This window comes from Sminthopsis crassicaudata, chromosome 3 (assembly GCF_048593235.1).
Source record: "Sminthopsis crassicaudata isolate SCR6 chromosome 3, ASM4859323v1, whole genome shotgun sequence".
NCBI lineage: Eukaryota > Metazoa > Chordata > Mammalia > Dasyuromorphia > Dasyuridae > Sminthopsis > Sminthopsis crassicaudata.
This window is the reverse complement of record NC_133619.1, coordinates 627,471,506-627,484,141: the sequence shown is the minus strand read 5'-3', so window position 1 is coordinate 627,484,141 and position 12,636 is coordinate 627,471,506. Positions and strand designations below refer to the sequence as shown.

The 12,636-nt window shown below is 52.9% G+C and overlaps 1 pseudogene; it reads left to right on the top strand.

The window, feature by feature from the left end:
* The first annotated feature begins 1,901 nt into the window (after positions 1-1,901).
* Positions 1,902-9,483, top strand: LOC141562557 (germinal-center associated nuclear protein pseudogene; annotated as a pseudogene).
* Positions 9,484-12,636: the final 3,153 nt, after the last annotated feature.

Genomic DNA, 12,636 nt, shown 5'->3' with positions numbered 1-12,636 from the left:
TAATTTTTTCAACATTATCCCTTTACTCCCTTCTGTTCTGAGTTTTCCCCTCCTTCCCTCCACCCCGTCACATAGATGGCAGGCATTCCCATACATATTAAATATGTTCTAGTATATCCAAGATACAATATATGTGTGCAGTACCGAATTTTGTTGTAGTTGTTGTTGTTGTTGTTGTTGTTGTTGTTGCAAAGGAAGAATTAGATTCAGAAGGTACAAATCACCTGAGAAGAAAAACAAAAAAAAGCAAACAGTTTACAACTATTTGCATGTGTTCCTTCCCTGAATGTAGCTGAATCTCTCCCTTATTGATCAATTGGATCTGAGTTAGATCTTCTCTTTGTTGAAGATAGCCACTTCCATCAAAATACATCCTCACATAGTATTGTTGTTGAAGTGTCTAATGATCTCCTGGTTCTGCTCGTTTCACTCAGCATCAGTTGATGTAAGTCTCTCCAAGCCTCTCTGTATTCATCCTGCTGGTCATTTCTTACAGAACAATAATATTCCTTAAGGTTCATATACCATAATTTACCCAACCACTCTCCAATTGATGGGCATTCATTCATTTTCCAGTTTCTATCCACTAGAAAAAGGGCTGCCACAAACTTTTTGGTACATATATATGGTACATATATTTCTTTCTTTTTTTTTGATTATTTTTTTGATTAATTTTACAATTATAATGTTTTTGACAATACATATGCATAGGTAATTTTTTACAATATTACCCTTTGTACACTCTTCTGTTCCGAATTTTCCCCTCTTTCCCTCCACTCCTTCCCCTGGATGGCAGGCATTCCCATACATATTCAGTATGTTATCGTATATCCTAGATACAATATATATGTTCAGAACCGAATCTTGTTGTTGTTGTCGTTGTTGTTGCAAAGGAAGAATTGGATACGGAAGGCAAAAATAACCTGGGGAGAAAAACAAAAAATGCAAGGAGTTTATACTCAATTCCCAGTGTTCCTTCTCAGGGTGTAGCTGATTGTGTTCATCATTGATCTACTGGAACTGGATTAGATCTTCTCTATGTTGAAGATATCCACTTCCATCACAATACATCCTCATACAGTATTATTGTTGAAGTGTATAATGATCTCCTAGTTCTGCTCAAGTCACTCAGCATCAGGTGATGTAAGTCTCTCCAAGCCTCTCTTTATTCATCCTGCTGGTCACTTCTTACAGAACAATAACATTCCATAACATTCATATACCATCATTTACCCAAGCATTCTCCAATTGATGGGCATCCATTCATTTTCCACTTTCAATCCACTACAAAAAGGGCTGCCACAAACCCTTTGGCCCATACAGGTCCCTTTCCCTTCTTTAGTAGTTCCTTGGGATATAAGCCCAGTAGTAGTAGCACTGCTGGATCAAAGGGTATGAACAGTTTGATAACTTTTTGGGCAATGTCTACCTGTTTCAAGGTCATGACCACCCTATGTGCTAAATCAAAAGAAAGGGGGGAATGCTAGCTAGGTTCCTTCCTGGGTGCTAAGTAGGTACCTAACAATTCTGTAGGGCAGAATTCAGACCTTTCGTTCGCACCTTTAAAAGCACTTGACACTTTCAGGATGCTGAAAGGAGTTAACACCTTTCAAAGGGCTTGCTCATTGGTCTAGAAGGAGTTCCCTCCCACAAGCCCCTTCTCTGGGAGGATTTAAGGAGCCAGCATTCAGGAAGAAGAGCATCTGAGATTCCACTTTGGTGCTGACTGGGGACACTTGGAGAAGAGCAGATTCACAAGGACTAAAGGAAAAGCCGGCTTGTGGAGATTCACAGGTAGGATTGACTTCCGGGAAAGCCAGGTAAGTCTGATTCCTTTCGGCGTCTACCTTTGTCTGCCTGTCCTTCTGTGCGTGCTTCCAGGAGCTGCTGGGATGGCCGCGATGAAGACAAACTTAGAGGAGGAAGTGATTTCTTTGCTCTCCTCTTCTACCAGTGGCTCCCTGGGAACGTTCCAGGTTCAGCCACCATTTCGATTCGGTCAGTCCTGGCTTTTTGGCCAGAGCGCCGTGGGCTCGGGGCAGAGTACGGGATTGGCCAAGACTTCTTGGGGGACCCAGTGTTCCTCAGGATCCACGGTCGGATTCCCGGCCACCTGCCGAGCCCCCCAGGCTCCTGAATGCACGGCGCCTTCTGGAACCCCCAGTGCGTCTGGATTTAGTTTCAAGATGCCCACCAACCTCGGAGCTTTCCCCAGCAAACCGGGCTTTGGGCACCGTAGCCGGGAGGCATCGGGTTGTAGTTTGGGGGCATCCGACTTCAGCTTTAAGGCTCCTGAAAGCTCAGTCTTCAGACCAATCTTTGGGGCCCAATCGGAGCCGGAGAAGACGCAGAGCCGCATCAGTGCGGCCTCTTTCACTTTCTCCCTCCCAGTTAGAGGGGGGCCTGAGACGCTGGGCTCCTTCACGTTTTCCCAGGGCTCAAGCAGCTCAGGCACCAGCCCGAGCGCCGTGGGCTCGGGGCAGAGCACGGGATTGGCCCAGACTTCTTGGGGGACCCAGTCTTCCTCAGGATCTACGCTGAGATTCCCGGCCAACTCCGGAGCCCTCCAGGCTCCTGTCTTCGCAGCGCCTTCTGGAACCTCCCGTGCATCGGGATTTAGTTTCAAGATGCCCACCAACAACGGAACTTTCCCCAGCACCCCGGGCTTTGGACACCGTAGCCGGAAGGCATCCGGCTGTAGTTTGGGGGCATCCGAGTTCAGCTTTAAGGCTCCTGAAAGCACAACCTTCAGACCAATCTTTGGGGCCCAATCGGAGCCGGAGAAGATGGAGAGGGACATCAGTCCGGCCTCTTTCACTTTCTCCCTCCCAGTTAGTGGGGGGCCTGAGGCGCTGGGCTGCTTCACGTTATCCCAGGGCTCAAGCAGCTCAGGCACCAGCCCGAGCGCAGTGGGCTCGGGGCAGAGCACGGGATTGGCCCAGACTTCTTGGGGGACCCAGTCTTCCTCAGGTTCTAAGCTCGGATTCCCGAGCACCTCCGGAGGCCCCCAGGCTCCTGTTTTCGAGGCGCCTTCTGCAACCCCCAGTGCATCGGGATTTAGTTTCAAGATGCCCACCAACAACGGAACTTTCCCCAGCACCCCGGGCTTTGGACACCGTAGCCGGAAGGCATCCGGCTGTAGTTTGGGGGCATCCGAGTTCAGCTTTAAGGCTCCTGAAAGCACAACCTTCAGACCAATCTTTGGGGCCCAATCGGAGCCGGAGAAGATGGAGAGGGACATCAGTCCGGCCTCTTTCACTTTCTCCCTCCCAGTTAGTGGGGGGCCTGAGGCGCTGGGCTGCTTCACGTTATCCCAGGGCTCAAGCAGCTCAGGCACCAACCCGAGCGCCGTGGGCTCGGGGCAGAGCACGGGATTGGCCCAGACTTCTTGGGGGACCCAATCTTCCTCAGGTTCTAAGCTCGGATTCCCGGGCACCTCCGGAGCCCCCCAGGCTCCTGTTTTCGAGGCGCCTTCTGCAACCCCCAGTGCATCGGGATTTAGTTTCAAGATGCCCACCAACAACGGAACTTTCCCCAGCACCCCGGGCTTTGGACACCGTAGCCGGAAGGCATCCGGCTGTAGTTTGGGGGCATCCGAGTTCAGCTTTAAGGCTCCTGAAAGCACAACCTTCAGACCAATCTTTGGGGCCCAATCGGAGCCGGAGAAGATGGAGAGGGACATCAGTCCGGCCTCTTTCACTTTCTCCCTCCCAGTTAGTGGGGGGCCTGAGGCGCTGGGCTGCTTCACGTTATCCCAGGGCTCAAGCAGCTCAGGCACCAGCCCGAGCGCCGTGGGCTCGGGGCAGAGCACGGGATTGGCCCAGACTTCTTGGGGGACCCAGTCTTCCTCAGGTTCTAAGCTCGGATTCCCGAGCACCTCCGGAGGCCCCCAGGCTCCTGTTTTCGAGGCGCCTTCTGCAACCCCCAGTGCATCGGGATTTAGTTTCAAGATGCCCACCAACAACGGAACTTTCCCCAGCACCCCGGGCTTTGGACACCGTAGCCGGAAGGCATCCGGCTGTAGTTTGGGGGCATCCGAGTTCAGCTTTAAGGCTCCTGAAGGCTCAGTCTTCAGACCAATCTTTGGGGCCCAATCGGAGCCGGAGAAGATGGAGAGCGACATCAGTCCGGCCTCTTTCCCCTTCTCCCTCCCAGTTAGTGGGGGGCCTGAGGCGCTGGGTTCCTTCACGTTTTCCCAGGGCTCAAGCAGCTCAGGCAGCAGCCCGAGTCTTCCTTTCTCCAACGCATCTAGCAAGCCTCCCTCCTCCACTTTTGCCTCTCCAAGTCAGAATGTGGAGGAGGAAAAGAGGGGCCCTAAACCAGCATTTGGGAGTTCAGGGAGCGGCTTCACGAGCTTCGCCTCCTCGGGCTCTGGAGGGGAGCCCTTTCCTAGGAGCAAAGCAGAGGGCAAGCTAGGAAGGGGAGATGCTGCTGGCCACGGAGGGTCGCTCTCTGGCCACGTGAAGGGGCCGAAAAGGAAGAAAGAGCACGACGGCTCACCCAGGAGACGAGATTACGACTGTGTGGAGGACATGCAGCTCTTGTCCCAGGGAGATCATCCTCGAAAGAAGCGCCCTCCTCGCCTGGCTCGCCCACGGGCTGGCGGCTCGTTCGGGGGGACGCTGCAGGACACGCTGAGGAGTAACAAAGGAGGCGGCCACCTGGGAAGCACAGGAATGAAAAAGGAAGTGGGCAGTGTAGAATCCAGTGAGACGGAGCAAAGCGCTGGAGCGGGAGCCACCTGGTCCACGTTGTTCGCCCCCCGGCTGAAGGAAGAGGAGATGGGTGGCAAAAGGAGCCAGGAAGTGTCCGCCTGCAGGGCTACCCCTTCCCGCCGCGGAGGGAAGAAGGAGAGCGTGGAGAGCTCGAGCAGCCTGTCCCCCAGCGAGCTCCCCGCCATTCAGTGCAAGAAGATCCCCAACTACCTCAAGGACAGAGCCATCCTGCAGGAGCACTTTGGCCGATTGAGGAAGGTGCGGCGCATCCATCCCCGGCGCCGAGGCAAGCTCGGCTCTGTGCCCTTCTGGGACCACGCCTCTGGAGCCCGGGCTCGGAAGAAAGGGAAAGGGAAAGGCTTGCACAGAGTCCTCCTCTTTTGGCGCGAGAACAACAGAAGTCCCAGGAAGAAGACCTTTTTCCCAAAGGAGAAAATAGCGAGTCAGAGCTGGGAAGACTCTGGTTTCCAGCGCTCCCCGCTGCCCAAAGCCCTCTGGAGACCTGCAACTGGCCAGAGCAGCAGCCTTCTCGGGAAGAGTTGTCCAGTGAAGAAATCGAGGCAGCCCGAGTCTCTGCAGTCTGAGGGGGAGCCCTTGGATTGTGGGCCTGAGATCCCGAGCTCAGACCTGCCGGGACTGTCAGTGAGCAGCCTGAGCACCTTGATGGGCGCGGTGGCCGAGACGTCGGAGGACAAGTACCGCCTCCTGGACCGGAGGGATAAGATCCTGAGGCAAGCTCGCGGGAAGAGAACGGCTCTGGACCAAGCCAAAGGCTTTTGGGGCACGTGCCGGGACATGTGTCCTGAGAAAGAGCGCTACATGAGAGAGAGCAGGAAGCAGCTGAGCTCTTTCGAAGTGATCCCTGGCACAGATCAGGTGGACCACGCGGCGGCAATCAAGGAATACAGCCGCTCCTCCGCTGACCAGGAGGAGCCTCTGCCTCAGGAGCTGCGTCCTTCCGGGGTGCTGGGCATGACCATGGACTACCTGGTCACTCAGGTCCTGGACCGGAGGGAAGGGAGCTCGCGCGACTGGTACGACTTTGTGTGGAACAGGACCCGCGCCATCAGGAAGGACATCACCCAGCAGCACCTCGGTGACCCGCTCACCGTGTCGCTGATGGAGAAGTGCACCCGCTTCCACATCCACTGTGCGCACTCGATGTGTGAGGAGCCCGTGGGCTCCTTCGACGCCAAGATTAACCAGGAGAACATGACCAAGTGCCTGCAGAGCCTTAAGGAGATGTACCAGGACCTGGCCGACGAGGGCGTCCTCTGTGCGCGGGAAGCGGAATTCCGAGGCTACCAAGTTCTGCTCCATCTCCACCAGGGCGACATTCTGAGAGAGGTGCAGCAGTTCCGGCCCGAGGTGCGAAACTCCCCCGAGGTGAAATTTGCAGTGCAGGCTTTGGCGGTTGTGAACAGCAACAACTTTGTCCGGTTCTTCAAGCTGGTGCGCTCTGCCTCCTACCTCAACGCCTGCCTCCTGCACTGCTACTTCCATCAGATCCGGAAAGAGGCATTGCGGGCTCTCCTCGTGGCCTACACGGGGAGCGCTCGGAGATCCACACGCTTTCCGGTGGATCACCTGGTGCCCATGTTACTGTTTCGAGATGCCCAGGAAGCCAGCGACTTCTTGACTTCCTGTGGCCTCGCGGTGTCTGATGGCTGCGTGGAGCTGAAGCGGTCCGCCTTCTTGGAAGCCGGGGGCTCAGCCAAGGCAAAGAAGTGCCCTTTGATCACCGAGAAGCTCACCGTCTCCGTTGGAGAAGTGGTGAATGGGGGGCCGTTACCCCCCGTCCCTCGTCACATCCCGGCGTGTAGCTTCAACACCCACAACGAATACGTGGGCGAGAGCGCGGCCCCCGAGTCTGCTCCGCGTGGACAGAAACCCGCTGTGGAGAGGGGGGGAGGCGGCAAGCTGGAAGAAGGCAGCCCTGGGACCGAAGCGCTGGCGCTGTGTGTTCCGCCGCAGCCCTGCCCGCCCCTGCCTCAGCCGCTGCTGACCCAGAGCGCCGGGCTGCCGCCAGCCCTCGGGGCTCCCGGCCCTGTCCTGCCAGGGGCTGCCTCGTCATCTGGCTTCCAGCCCGTGGGGCGGCCCGAGCTGCCTGCTCCCCGGCCTCGGCCGAGCTACACCGACTCGGACCTCGTGGGGGTCGTGGAAGACCTTGCCCGGGACGTCCTCAGAGGCTACTATGAAGAAGTCGGCCAGGCCGGAGCTGCCTACGCCGCTGCGGCCTGGAGGCTTTCCCAAGTGCTCACGGAGGAGCTCCTGGCCACCACCACCGGGGACATGCTGAGGCAGACCGCCGCTGAGGAACTGAAGGAAGAAAGAGCAAGAATTCAAGAAGAACAGAAGAGAGCTGAAGAACAAAGACGGGCCCAGGAGCTGGAGAGCGCCCTGGAGACCGAGAGGAGGGCCTGTGTGGCCCGCTGCTCTGAAGACGTCTGCGATCGCCTCATGGATCTCTTCTTGCCAGAGGAGATTTTCCAGAGTGCCCGAGAGACCCTGCAGGAACTTCAGGGCCTCTGTCAATACTGGCAGAGGTGGAGGAAAGCCCTGGCAGCGCGGAAAAAACTCCAGAGACAGAGGAGACCATTCCCCGCGGCCCCCTGCCGTGTGGACCTCAGCAACGGATTGCAGGCCTTGGGCCCCCGTGCCCAGTGTCCCCTTGCTAAAGAGCGCCTGGCCAAAGGAGTCCCGGATCTGGGGCACCCGGGAAAACTGGGGCTCTCCTGCACCAGGTTACAGTGGACGAGAAACAAGACGATCCATCCAATGAAGGTTCACTCTTTCTACCAGCAATTGCTCAGTGAAGCGGTGTGGAGCCCTCTGGACCTGCCGGCCCTCGTCGCCGAGCATTACCCTGGGCAGCGGGAACAGGTGTTCTGGAAGCTGGTGTTGGCGCTGCCGGACGGTGAAGAGGCTGACAGTGAAGAGCCCGCCTCTGGCTATCCCAGCAGGATGCTAGAGACTTGGCTGAAGGTCAAGTTCATGGGTGGGGAAGATTTCCAAAAGGGGGCCCGTCACGCTTCCCAGGGGATCCAGACGCTGACCCTGCTGAAGGCCTGGAGCCCCAAAGGGGCTCGAGCGGTCCGGGTCAACGTGTGCATTAAGGTGGCCCACGGCCTGTTGAGCGACTGGGCCCTGGATGCCACGGAGACGCAGAAGGCCCTTCTGGGCACCAGCGGCCTTCTCTTCGTGCTGCCCCCCCGCGGCAAGAGTGTGGTGGCGGCCGAGGAGGACGCGTCCTGGCTCTCGGCCCTGCTGCGGCTCCAACAGCTGCTGCAGGCCAAGCCCTTGCAGCCCCCGGTGCCCCTGGTGGTTCTGGTGCCCGGCCGCGAGGGGGCCAGCGTGAGGGACGTGGAGGAGGGTCTGAGGCTTCGGGACTTGCTTTCCTCGCAGCTTCTCTCGGATTACACGGTCTTGGAGATCCCAGCTGCCGTCAACGATGTCCAAGGCACCAACAGGGTGTCGCAGGCCGTCCAGTGGCTGGTGTCTCGCTGCCCCAGCTCCCCGGAGCTCTGCTGCCAGACCCTGCCCCAGTACATCGAGGACGGCGTCAGGCGCGAGTTCAGCGAGCGCTTCTTCCAGGACCGCAAGGAGCGGCGTGTGGCCGGCCTGGCCTGGCAGGAGCCCGGCGCCATCATCGAGCTCTTCAACGGCGTGCTGCACTTCCTGGCGGACGTGGCCTCCTCCGAGCAGCTCTGCCAGCTGTCCTGGCCCATCACGGAGTTCGCCGAGCCGGGCGGCAACAAGCTGCTTCCTCCCCTGCGCTGGAACGCGCCCGGCCACCTGGCCTGGCTGAAGAAGGTCGTTCTCTCCTTGCAGCTGCCCCCCGTGGACCTCCCGCCCCGGGCGCTCCTTGGCCTCTGGCGTGCAACGCCATCTCCCGCTACGTCTCGCAGATCCCGAGCTGTGGCCAGACGCAGCCCATCCTGCAGTCTCAGCTGGACAACCTCCTGAGTCGGACGTACGCCAAGTGGACGAACCAAGACCTGGGGGCCTTGGGCGACACGGGGCCCCCGTGGGGAGGAGATTCCGTGGGATGACATCATCGCTCTGTGCATTAATCACAAGCTGCGGGACTGGAAGCCTCCCAGTCTGCCCGTCACGCCAGAGGCTCTGAGCCAAGATGGGCACATCTGCGTCTACTTTTTCAAGAGCCACTTACAAAGCTACCAGGTCCCCGGGCCTGGGCACACGCCCGGCTGCAGACCCACAAGGAGGTGGTGCAGCGGCCCGCCCGCCGACCTTTGGCCTAAGCCTTGGCGCTCCGCCAAGAGCCTCTCCCCGTCGTGGCTCCACGTTCCCTACGGCGGGACCAGGGCCCCCGACAGCGGCCAAACCGGCCGCGTGCCCGACGCCCAGGAGCTGGCCCGCCCCGCCTCGGCCGAGGAGCTGCTCCCGGGGCGCCTGGCCGCCAGCCTGCAGCTGGAGAAGGAGGAGAGCAGGAGGTTCGAACAGCAGCTGCGTCACTGGCTGTCGGGAGACGCCGAGCAGGGCCCGGACTCCAGCCCCCTCCCCGTCTACCTTCCTCAAGCTCTCCTATCGACGCCTCAGGCTCTGCGGCCCGTCCTCCGAGGGTCAGCGCCCAACAGCCCCCGGGACCAGAAGGCCGCCGAGGGGCGGAGGCCGGCCCCCGGCCATGGGCGGCTCTCTGACCCACAAGCTGAGACACTTAGAAAGCCTGATTGAGCGCACTCGACAGGAGGAGCTCGTCTGGGAGCGGCACCTCTCCAACTTGCTGGACATGGTGGACATCTGACAAGCCGGACAGTGGGGGAGGGTCTCTGCGCGCACACAATCATGTTCTCTGCCGATGCTTGCCCAGTGGCTGCCACTGGGGCTGTAAATCAAGAAAATAAATAAACAAACAAACGAATGAATGAATGAATGAATAAAGAAATAAGTGGGTAAATAGATAAATAAATAAATAAACAAAAAAACAAACAAAAAAGAAAAAAAAAAAAACAAACACAAACAAAACCAAAATAAACAGAATGAAAATGTGATATATTTACATTATGATATGCAGTCTGAGTGAAATGGGCATCAAACTATTTTACTCTTATCCCAGACTCAGAAACGTTACTATTAATTAAATGAGTAAATTTGATATGATACATGGAAAATAGGGAGAGAAACTGAGGCTGATGAAAGTTGAGGGCTGGCAAGAAAGCCTAAGGCTGCCAAAAGCTGGAGGAAAAAATGAGGGAGGGGGCTAGTTTTGGTTACAGGCGGCCAGTTTTCCCATGAAAGAAGAGTACCTACCCTCTGTGGGTTTCCATGAGCTCCATCCTCATAATTCTCACTGACATCGAGCCAGTGCTTTCAATGATATCCATATTTGCACAGCACAGGTGTTTGAGCACAGGGCATGAAATAAAGACTTAAAAAAAACTGCTTCTGCTACTACCTGTCTACACGACCATGAACAAGGGCCTCAATCTCTTTAAGACTGCTTTCTTGTCTATAAATGACAATGTTAATAACTGTAAGGTCTATGTTGTTGGGAGGTTGAAAGGAGACAATGAATAGAAAGGTTGTTCCAAACCTCCCAGCCATAGCTCTCCAAAGTTACTTATTATCTTTGAAGGGTCCAATGTGGTTTAGAAACACTAGAATATTCCATTTAAAGCTGGAAAAAGATTCCACAGATTTGATCAATCAATGTGCATTAATTAAACACTTACTATGTTGGAGATACTGTGCTAGGTGCTAGCAACAGCAATCTTACAAGTAGGAATTATTCTAAAGGAAGATAACAATGTGTACCTATAGCGGCACATGTATTCTTCTTGTGCAGTCTGTAATGTCTGACTCTTTGTTACCGCATCTGGGTGTTTTTGGAAAAATTACCCCACATAGTTTGGCCTTTCCTTCTCCAGCAATTTTACATGTTAGGAAACTGAGGCAGACAGGTTGAAGGGATGTGTCCAGAATCACACAGCTAGGGAATATCTGAATTCAGGAAAATAAATCTTGCTGACTCCAGGTCCACTAATCTATACACTGCACCACCTACCTGTCCTTCAGTTATAAACATGATACATACATACATATAAATTAGAACTATCAGTTTAGCACCAGAAGGGAATAGGAAAATCTTTTAGTTCAACTTCTTTCTTACACATGAGGAAACTGAGATCAGAGAGGCAAATTGATTTGCCAATAGAACTAATAAATATTAGGAAGCACGATCTAAACCCAGGTTTCTACTGAGTCAAAATTTAGAAATTAGAGTTTAAATTTAGAAAATTAGAATTTAGTCAATTTTAGACTGGGTAGCTTGCTTTTGTTTTCTTGGGGGAGAGGAACCACTGCAGTCTGGTGACTTCAGCCAAGAGAGACAAAAACTGGGTCTTTGGAACTCTCCGTGCTCTTTCGGAGATAGCCTTGTGCCTTGATGCATGTGGGCCAACCCTGATATTGCTTGCAAACAGCAGGTTCTGAAGGCAGAAAGCCTGACAGCACTTATGTCGTGCAGCTTGTTTTCCTAGACATTATTTCTCAGTTGCCACAACCGGCTGACATGAAGACTATGCCTTCCAAGAGGAAACAATGATCCCCTATTCATGGGGAAGCATACAGAGATAGAAAATCATGATATCCAATGATGGACAGAATCAGATACACCCAGAGAAGGAACACTGGAATTGAGTGTAAACTGTTTGCACTATTGTCTTTCTACCCAGGTTACCTTTACCTTCTGAATCCAATCGCCCATGCATATGTACTATCAAAAATTATAATTATAAAATTAAAAAAAAAAAAGAAATGGACTCAGACACAATCAGTTCTTTCTCTGGGGGTGTATAGCATTTTTCATCATAAATACTACAGAAGTATCTTGAATCATTTTAATGCTGAAACAAGCTAAGTCCCTCATGATCATCATGCAATATTGCTGTTATTGTGTATTTTGCTCTGGTTCTGCTTGCTTCACTTTGCATCAGTAAATTTAAGTCTTCCCAGATATTTCTGAAAGCATGCTTTATGTAATTTTATATATTTCAATAGTATTACATCATGATTATATATGTTCAACTATTCTCTAACTGACGTTACCCTCTCAATTTTAATTATTTGTGTGTGTATATCTATATACATATTACAAAGAAGTTCTTTCCCTTGTATGTAATCGCTTAAATTTTTTGGTTTTACCAAACATATTGCTACGTCCATTTAATACGATTTATTGTGTGCCTATTCTATTTATTTCACTTGTCCACTGCTTTATTTTGTATCCTGTACCAGATTGTTTTGATGGTTACCATTTTGAGATTTGGATTGTCTTGCTAGCGATTAATGATGCTATTGACCATACCACTATCTCTCCTGAAAATGAGTTATGTTACATATAATCTTTGCCTGGAGATTTTTCTCATTCAATCATGGAATCAATACACATACATTTAGTGAGTGCTTATTAATTGGAAAGTCATGCTAAATGCTGGAGATACACAATTTTTAATGTAAAGTCCCCTGTTCTCAGGGAATTTATTCTTTATTTTATTTTCTGTGGTACATGTAGCCAGATATGTGAAGGGGGGAAATAGACAAAGTAATTTAATGTAGAGAACAGAACTGGAAAATATCAGGATAAATCTTCTGTAGAATCTGAGATATGGCTTGAAGGAAGCTATGGATTCTAGAGTTGAAGGAGAAGAGATAATGAATTCCAGGTAGAGAGCACACCCTATGCAAAGGCACGGAGGTGAGAGATCATAAAGTTCTGTACAAGAAAAATAATTCTATGTAAAAGCGGGCCAGTTTGTCTGGAACATAAAATGCTTGGGAGTGAAGTGTAGTATAGCCTACAAAAGTAGGCAGAAGAATTAAGATTTTGAAGAGATTGAAAAAGAGGAGTTAATTGTTGATCCAACAGGCTATAAGGAGGCCCTATAACTTCTGGAAA